Consider the following 9,182-nt stretch of genomic DNA (forward strand, 5'->3'; position numbering starts at 1 on the left):
CAGCGCTGGATTTAAATGTCTGCATCATTGCTTTAAGTTATCCAGGTAACAGTTGTGAAAATGTAAGCCAGTCCATGACCGTGTTTGGTACATGTCATAGAACTTAAATGTTCAGGTCTCATGATTATTATTATGTAAGGAAGACTTATAGACACGCTCTGTGCTGTCTAGGACCACATTAATTACACTTATGACGTATTTGCTTCCATATCACAAGAATTTGTTCCCAAGGGGCCTTTTATCCTTTTGAGGCACTCTTGTTGTCATCATTGTTGTTGAAATAATGATTCTGTATTGGTGTTCCCTTTGCAATTATATTGCATTGATAACCACACTTCAAATCAGATTTGAGGGAGGTCCAGAATAAAATACATTAAAAAAAAGAAATTTTTGGAGAAAGCAACTGAGCTTTGCACGGGCTGAGGATCACAGCATTTATGGTCCATCTGCAGCAGGGAGGAACTTCAAAGGACTAAAAATCTTAACCTCTCATTATTTGCATAGGGAGGGAAATTTGTAGCACACTCCATGGTGCCTGGGAAAAGGAGTGTTTTATATTTCTGTTTGGCAAATACTTTCTTTGCAAACAATGAATGTGTTGCAGAGTAGACTCCAGCTAAGCTTGCTCCATGGTCTTCCCTCCATAGGAGAAGGAAGAAAGATAGCAGAGAAGCAAGATATTTCTAAAATGAAAGTACACCCTCAAGGAGTGAATGCTGATAAGTTTGAGAAAGAGTCGCCTTTTTAAACATTTTTCATTTTTAAGGCTTCATATTGAAGTCACCTTGGACGTAACAAAAACAAACTACAGAAAAACAATACAAAACAGTGCCTGTGTACTATTTACCCAGCTACCATGAATGTTCGCATGTTATATAAGACAATCATAAAATTTAAAATTAATACAAGGTGTTAGTTAAATTAAGGACTGGGCTCAATTGTCGTAACATCTATCCTCTCCCAGGATATAACCCAGGGTTATTTACAACTTGTGTCTCCATCATCTTGTCCATTTAGGACAGTTCCTCAGTCTCTTGCTTTGTATGACCTTAACACTTTTCAAGAGCACTTGCCAATTATTTTTTAGAACGTTCCTCAGTTTGGATTGCTCAACATCTCAAAAGAAAATTTAGATTGATTTACGTATTTATTTGACAAGCGGAGGAGGTGAGGAGTGACAAAGAGAAAGAGCTGTTTCTGCCCACTGGTTCACTTCTGATTGGCCATACTACTCAGGGCAGGGCTCGGCTGAAGCACTTGGAACTCCATCTGCATGCCCCAGGTGGATGGCAGTAGCCCAAGTTCTTGAGTAATCTGCTGTCTTCCCAAGAGCATTAACAGGAAGCTGGAGGGTAAGTGGTACAGCAAGGACTCCAATGAGCTGTCTACATTTTGCTTCTGCATTTTAGCAAGAACATCACAGAAATGGTATGCCCATCTTTGGGCATCTTACCAGCAGGCATACAATGTCACTACCTCCTAACTGCTGATATTATATTTGATCACATGCTTAGTGCAGAATCTCCAGAGTAAACTTTGCTAGTTATCCTTTCAGAGCTGATTGGCATCCTGTGGGAAAATACTTCTTAACTGAATGTCTTATTTCTCATCACACCATAATTCACCAATTTAGTATTCATTTGTGGTTGCTAAATGGTCATTTTCATTTGCTTTTTATTTTTTTCTCTTTTTACGTGTCAGAGAAGTCCACTGCAAGGCAGACTTGTCTTTTCTCTCCTGTTTAATCCTTCACTTGTATTTATTCTTCTGTTTGTTCATATTTGAGAGGTTTTGTTTTACAATGTTTCCCACAAAAGCTGAAGCTTCTATGATCAATTAGGTTTTTTTCTCTAAGGCCTGGTACATGTAAAGGAATAAAAATAAGCCTGCTCTGGAGAACCCTCTAGTTCATTATCAAGTGCAGGTGAGATGAATTAGCATGACTTGCTTTTCCCTAGTATTGCTTGATCATACCAAGCTGGTCACTGAACTGCTGTTGTGGACCACAGGTTCTCAAACTTTAGTGAGCATGGGACCCTCTTGGGAAGCTTGCACTCTGGCGACTGACTCAACATGGTCAGAGGGAGACCTGGCCATTTGCACTTGCTGCTGTGAATCCTTAGATCAGAAGCCAGCAGTCAAGGACTGCACTCTGCAAGTGAGAGCTCCGGCAGAGAGCTGGCTCTCTTTGCAAGGACTCTTGGCACAGCAGGTGGATCTCTGCCAGTCAGGTCTAACATGCCCATTGCAGGATGTGGTTCCTTTCTTCAGAAGAATGGTACTTGTGTTTTGAAGTACTTGAACAATTCTTTCATTGAGACCCCTCAGCCTTTCCAAGAACCCATTAGTTTCTCTGCCCAATGGTGGAAAATATTTGTTGAAAATGGGAAAAAAAAAAAACACAACAAGGCTTTCTGAACATACGAGATCCTATGCTCGCTGTGGACGGGTTGTAGTGCATCCCCATCCTCTGCCCAGGGATTATGTCACAGAGACTTGGTTCTCAGTGTGGGGAGATTGAGGAGGCGGGGACTTTTAAAATATATACGTGTATATACATATATAAATAAAATTTACTTAATAACTTGAGTAACATGGAGAGAGAGAGAATCTTCCATTCACTGGTTCACTCCATAAATGACTATAAAAGCCAGGTGTGGGCGAGGCCAGAGACAGGAGCCAGAGACAGGAGAAACTCCACCTGGATCTCCCACATGGGTGGCAGGGACCAACAACTCGAGCCATCTTCTACTGCCTCCCGGGTACACTATTAGGGAGTTGGAACAGAGGCAGAGCAGCCAGGTCTCAAAAAGCCCCTCTAATGCAGGATGTCGGCACTATAAAGTGATAACTAAATGTGCTACATCACAGTTCAGACGGTCCACGAGAAGCGAAAACTAGTGGGAGGTCCTCTAGCCCTTGAGGTGTGAGGAAGGCACTACCCTTATGGCATCCCTTGTGGGATCCCTGAGTTAGTTATTTCAAGAGCATTGCTGTTGGGCCCAGCGGCGTGGCCTAGCGGCTAAAGTCCTCGCCTTGAAAGCCCCGGTATCCCATAAGGGCGCCAGTTCTAATCCCGGCAGCTCCACTTCCCATCCAGCTCCCTGCTTGTGGCCTGGGAAAGCAGTTGAGGACGGCCCAAAGCCTTGGGACCCTGCACCTGTGTGGGAGACCCGGAAGAGGTTCCTGGTTCTCAGCTTCGGATCGGCGCAGCACCAGCCGTTGGAACTCACTTGGGTAGTGAATCATCAGATGGAAGATCTTCCTCTCTGTCTCTCCTCCTCTCTGTATATCTGGCTTTCCAATAATAATAAATAAAATCTTTTAAAAAAAAAAAGAGTATTGCTGTTGCTGTTGGGGTTGTGGCTTAGTCAGTTAAGCTGCTGTTTGCAATACCCGCATTCCATGTTGGAACTCTGGCTCAGTTCCCAGATGCTCATATTCTGATTCAGCTTTCTGTTAACACACCTGGGAAGGCAGCAGATGATGGCTCAAGTACTTGGGTCTCTGCCAGCCACGTGGGAGACAAATGAAGTTTCTGGTTCCTGGTTTCAATTTGGCTCAGACCTGGCTGCTGCAACCATTTGCTGCAACCTCTGCCTTTCAAGTAAACAAATCTTCTTTTATTAAGAGGGCTGTGAAGGCCTGGACACCCAGTCTCTTTGACTCCTTGTTGCTTCTGCTGTGGAAATGCTATCTGCTATCAAGTCCATGTATGAGCCAGGCTGATGCCAGCGTCATGCCCTCGAACTTCCAGATTAGTGAACTAAACACCACTTTTCTTTATCATATTACACAGTCTCAAGTATTCTGCTACAGCAACAGAATATGAACAAACACCATGACTGCGGTGTTCATTAGCAATACTAGAAAGGAATCATTTTTGCATAATTCTGATAGTTTGCATGCTCTGGGTTGACTTACAGCTTATTGTATAAGGTTCATGAAGATTGTAATAATAACACACTATGGAATGATAATAATAAAACACACTAAGGAAATTTAAAATGTCTCAAAATGTTAGCTACTCGTGTAGTGGTTTTAAGCATATTTGTGTGCTATCACTTCCTAAGAAGGACTTGAAGTATAGTACACTTAGAAAAGAGTCTGTTTGAAGTTTGAGAAACCAAAGGCCAGGATTTAAGAGGAATTGCTTCACTTCCCGACAGGTGCATTTGGGCAGATTACTACCGAGCTTAGATTCTGAACTTTCCTCACCAACAACGCAGGACCATCCTACTGGCTGCTCTGCACAGACACAGCATGACACAGGAGAACTTTTTTGTCCAATAACTCATGAAACGTTGTTATTATGCTTCATAAGCAAATTCAGTTGTTTGCCATTCTTAAGAGAATTAACCTTCATTGCTGAGGGTTCTCCAAAGAAAGTATAGATTAAAAGCAACAAATTGATGAACTATCGATCTCCCTATGGTTGATTTGTTTTCTCGATTCAGCAGCAACTATAATGCTCATTTATCATAAGTTCTAAGAAATATCATTTGAGCTATATAGATAGAAATATGATTTATTTTCACTTCTAGGCCTTTTGGCTAAGATCCAGTGAAATATGATTTATGGCTCTAGTTAAACCATTCATGTGATAGTTTATTTCTTATGAATGGACTCCGTGCCACAAGTTAAATTAATGAATTTTTTCTGAGTGAGATCAATGGTGAGACTGAGAAAACCGTCAACGGGAAAGTGTGCAGCCCTTCTGTGTTGCCGAGCGTGCTAAGCCTACTATAAACTTTGTTTAAATTTCTCTCTTCTGTCTTCTTAAACAGTCTTAAATATAAAACAAATTCAAGCCCTTTAAGGAAAAAACTCACCTTATGTATCTGGTAATCTCCTTGTAAATCTCCTGGGGGTGATTAATATGATTACTTAAACCCGACCATCCGAAGGGGAGTTTGGACAGTTTTATGAGGAAATTTGTTATTTCCTATTTTATGGCCAGTCTTTTCCTCTTGGGTGTTTCATGCAGTGTGGGGCATCTCCAAGCTGTCTTTGGCATAGCCAGTCCTTGGCCAGAGCCCACACTGTGTTTCTTCCAGACTTGCCGCCCCCGCAGCCTACTGGTCTGTGCAACAAAATCCCAAGGTCAGGACGCAGACCACTCGCATTAGACGACTTTCTTTCACATGGCCCCTCTCACCTGTGATTGCTCTCCAAGGGCATTAAGATTTTACATTGTTACATATATTACCAATTCTGCATATACCTAATTAAAAAGACTTTGCAACACATGGAGCAGATTCCTCTGCATTACCTACTGTCACCACAGGCTTGACCATCTAGGTCTCCTGCATGGGAGGGTGAGAACAAGGATGTGGGCCATCATCTGCTACCTGTCCCAGCACAACAAGCAGAGTCTGAATGGGAGAACCAGAATATGATCCAATGTTCCAGAATAGGATATTAGCCTCACAAGCAACAGCAGCTTGACCTGCTGGAGATCCTCAATGCTGGCCCACTCTATTTTTTAAAAATGTATGAAAAAAATATATGCAACACGAAAAATAAGAAATGCTGAAGTTGACACATGTAGTTTTGGTTTGTTTCTTCCAGTTGATCCATTTGGGTTCACGTGTTCTGAAGTTCCCATGTACATATACTGAGGAAATGGGATTGCTTTATTGATTTTTTAATGATTCACTATTTAGTTATAACAATGACAGAGTTTTCATGCTCACTTCATTTTCTGTAATTTAGGAGAAATTGAGCTGCTAATTCGAACAGTATTTTTGTACACTGTTTAGGTCTTTGTTGGCTTTCTCAGCATAGATCATGTCATCTGCTAATAGCGATCATTTGACTTGTGTCTTCCTAATTGGGATGCCCTTTATTTCTTTCTCTTGTTTGTTTTAAGAAATACAACACTGTAGTGAGTAGAAGTGGTGAGGGTGGGCATTGTTGTCTTGCTCTAGAGCTCGATGGAAAAAAAAAGTCTTCTGCTTCCCCCATTCAATATGGTATTAGTTGTTTGGTTGTTATACAGGGCCTTTATCATGTTAAGATGAATATCTTCCATAATTACCTTGTTCAGAATTTTGCCATGAAAGCATGTTGAATTTTACCAAATGCCTATTATGAATCTGTTGAAATCATCACATAATTTTGGCCTGCATTCTGTTAATTGTGTTATAACACTTTGATTTGTACATGTTGCATTCTTGGCTTTATTTGCTGGGGTCCAAGCAGTGGGTGTGGAGGACATGAAGGTGTGTGGAGAATCATTCCATGGCAGGCAGGGCTGCAAGGAATTTCCAGCTGCATGGCAGGGCTCAGCGGATGTCTCTACAGTCCACCTGAAGGCAGTTCCAGCTTCCTTTGCGTGGACACCAGACCACCCCACTGAAGAATTCTGCAATCTATCCAGGCATTGCTTGTGACTACTTCTGTATAAATAAAGGGGACTGCTTTCTTGCATTGTCCATTATGATCCTGAAATTGTAGTGGTCCATTTCTTTTCTCTGTATGTCAATTCCACACACCCTTCTCAAGTTCCAAACTTGGCTGGAGCTGGACTCCGGCATTTATTCATGTTTGTAGTATATTGTTGGATTCAGTTGCCTAGTATTTTGTTGGGAACTTTAGATGTATTTTTATCAATGATATTGTTCTACACACACACATATATATGTATACGTATACGTATATGTATAAAATACACATATGTGTCTATGTACACAAATATATTTATACATATCTACACATCTATAAATATATACATATACACATATATGTATATGCATATACATATATGTACACATTTTGATTTATCTTGTTTTTTGTGTGTCCTGGTCTGGTTTTTGTATCAAGGCAAAATCTACTTTCTAGAATAAAGCCAGAAGAGTTCTATTTTCTATTTTTTGATAATAATTTAAGGTACTGGCATTAATAATTGTATAAATATTTGCTAGAGTTCATCACTGAAGCCATCTGGTCTTGGACTTTTCTTTGATGGACAACTTATTATGCTGATCTAAGCTTTCTATTTTCAGCCTGTTTAGGTATTTGATTTCATCATTATAGGTGCATGTGTTCAGAAATTTTTCATTTATTCTTAATTGTCAAATTTGTTGCCATGTCATTGTTCAGATTAATCTCTAGTGTTCTTTGTATTTGTGTCAGTTTCCATTTTGGTTTTATGTGTTTGACTGTCCTCTTTGTCCCTGATCTTCCTAAATATTTATTTACCAAGCTTATCTTTCTCATTTCATTCATATTTTTGAACATTTTTAGTCTTGGTCACTTATTCATGTTGTTGGTATTATTTATTTTCTTCTACCAATTTTGGGTTTATTTGTTCCTGTGTTTAAATTCTCTTGAGGTGCAATAATAAGTTAATCAACATCTTTATACTCTTTTGATACAAGCATTGTTACTGTATCAATTTCCCTCTTAGTCCAACTTCTGCTTTATCCTCTAGGTTTTGATAATTGTGTATTTTTCTAGGTTCAAGAAATCTGTAATCTCTTTAAATAGGCTTTCTACCCCTGTGGCACTCTCAAGACCCCCATTAGTCCCCAGGAACTCAGATATTTGCTCTTCTCATGCTATCCCAAGTTTCTTATAAACTCTCTTTGTTCCTGTTGATTCGATTTCCTCCTTCAACTATATTTTCCTCAAATAGCCAATTTCAAGTACACTGATTCTTCTGCTTGATCAATTCTGCTTTTGATATTTTCTATGATAATTTGGCTTGGTGTATTTTTCAATAAAAGGATTAGTGCTTGATTTTGCTTAATTACTTTCATCTCTCAGTCATTTCTGTTGAAGTACCAAATCATTTATTTGTGTTGTCTGGAATTTCATTCTGTTTCCTTAAATTACCTATTTTCAATTCATCTGAAATTCCTTTAATAAATTCACTTTAGTTTTGATAATGTTTATGTAATTAAGAGGGATGCATGCCCATGTGGACCACCAATTAGGGTTGGGAGGGTCGAGGAATGGGGGAAAGTAGATGAGACAATTATCTCCAATCTCCTTTTTTCTTCCTGTATCTGGGCAAAGTGATGAGAAAAGGGGAGAGGGTCACTCCCAGCAGCCAAACTGCATCAGTACCCAGGAATGGGTGACAATCACGTGATCTTATTACAGAATCCCCAGTGTGAAGCGTGTTCTGAGGGTACTGCTAAAGTGATTTTGATAGTTTTTAGATGCTGTTGATTTTGTTGCTCCAAAGTTGATGAAAGGTCCATTGGCTGACATAGTCCATCTTACAGTCTCCACTCGTCCAGATACTCACTGTCAAAGTTTGACCAGGAGAGCTGTCCAATTTGTTCTGCCCTCCATTCCATGGTACTAGATGTCCTCTGCAGGCCTCAATGAAATGGTTGTCATGTCACCATGAGCACATCTTGACATGCCACCTGCTGCACAGGTTTGAACAACTGAGGAGACCCAGTTCTCACACATGTGTTCCACAGTGAAACCACAGATCCTATGATTTTCACCATGGTTGGAGCTCTCAGTCCAGTGATCCAGTTGGAGGGTCGCCAAGGAAACCTCACCAGAGATTACCCCAGACCTGACTCATGTGCCAACTGGTAAGGGGTCTGGCTCAATACATCACCCACATCAGCCTACACACACACTGGTAGTTGGAATTGCTGGGTCAGTTCTTTCTCTAGTACCATCTTTTACACAAACAAATGGATGCTTCATCCCAAGGTAATCTTGCCCAACACACACTCAGTCTTCATGCATACCATCAGGAACCGCAGCCTAGTCAGAGCAATCCCCAATAACCCCCAATAGGCCCACCCCTAGCCCCAGTTCCTGAGCAGGCCAGTATGTGCAGCAGACTAATCCAGTCTGTCCCACATCCCATTCAGCTCTCATACACATCAATGGGTGTTGTAGTCTAGATCAGCCCAACCTACCCCACAAATGAAGTCCATGCTCATGCTGGCAGGTGCCAGTGCCTGTCTAGCCAGGCCTGTCCCCAGCCCTGGTTCTTGTGTTCACAAGTGCTAGCTATAACCCATCAGAGGGGTGCCCACAATTTCCCTACTAGTCCTACTCCCAGCCCCAGATCTTGCACTCTCCAGGTGGTTCTGCAGTCTAGGCTCTTATAATCTAAACTTCTTAAAGAATTTTTTTTTTCATTTGAAAGGCAGAGTTACAGGGAGAGAAAGGAAGGAGAGAATGAGAGAAACCTTCCATCTGCT

Source organism: Ochotona princeps, chromosome 9 (assembly GCF_030435755.1).
Source record: "Ochotona princeps isolate mOchPri1 chromosome 9, mOchPri1.hap1, whole genome shotgun sequence".
In the NCBI taxonomy this organism is placed as follows: Eukaryota; Metazoa; Chordata; class Mammalia; order Lagomorpha; family Ochotonidae; genus Ochotona; species Ochotona princeps.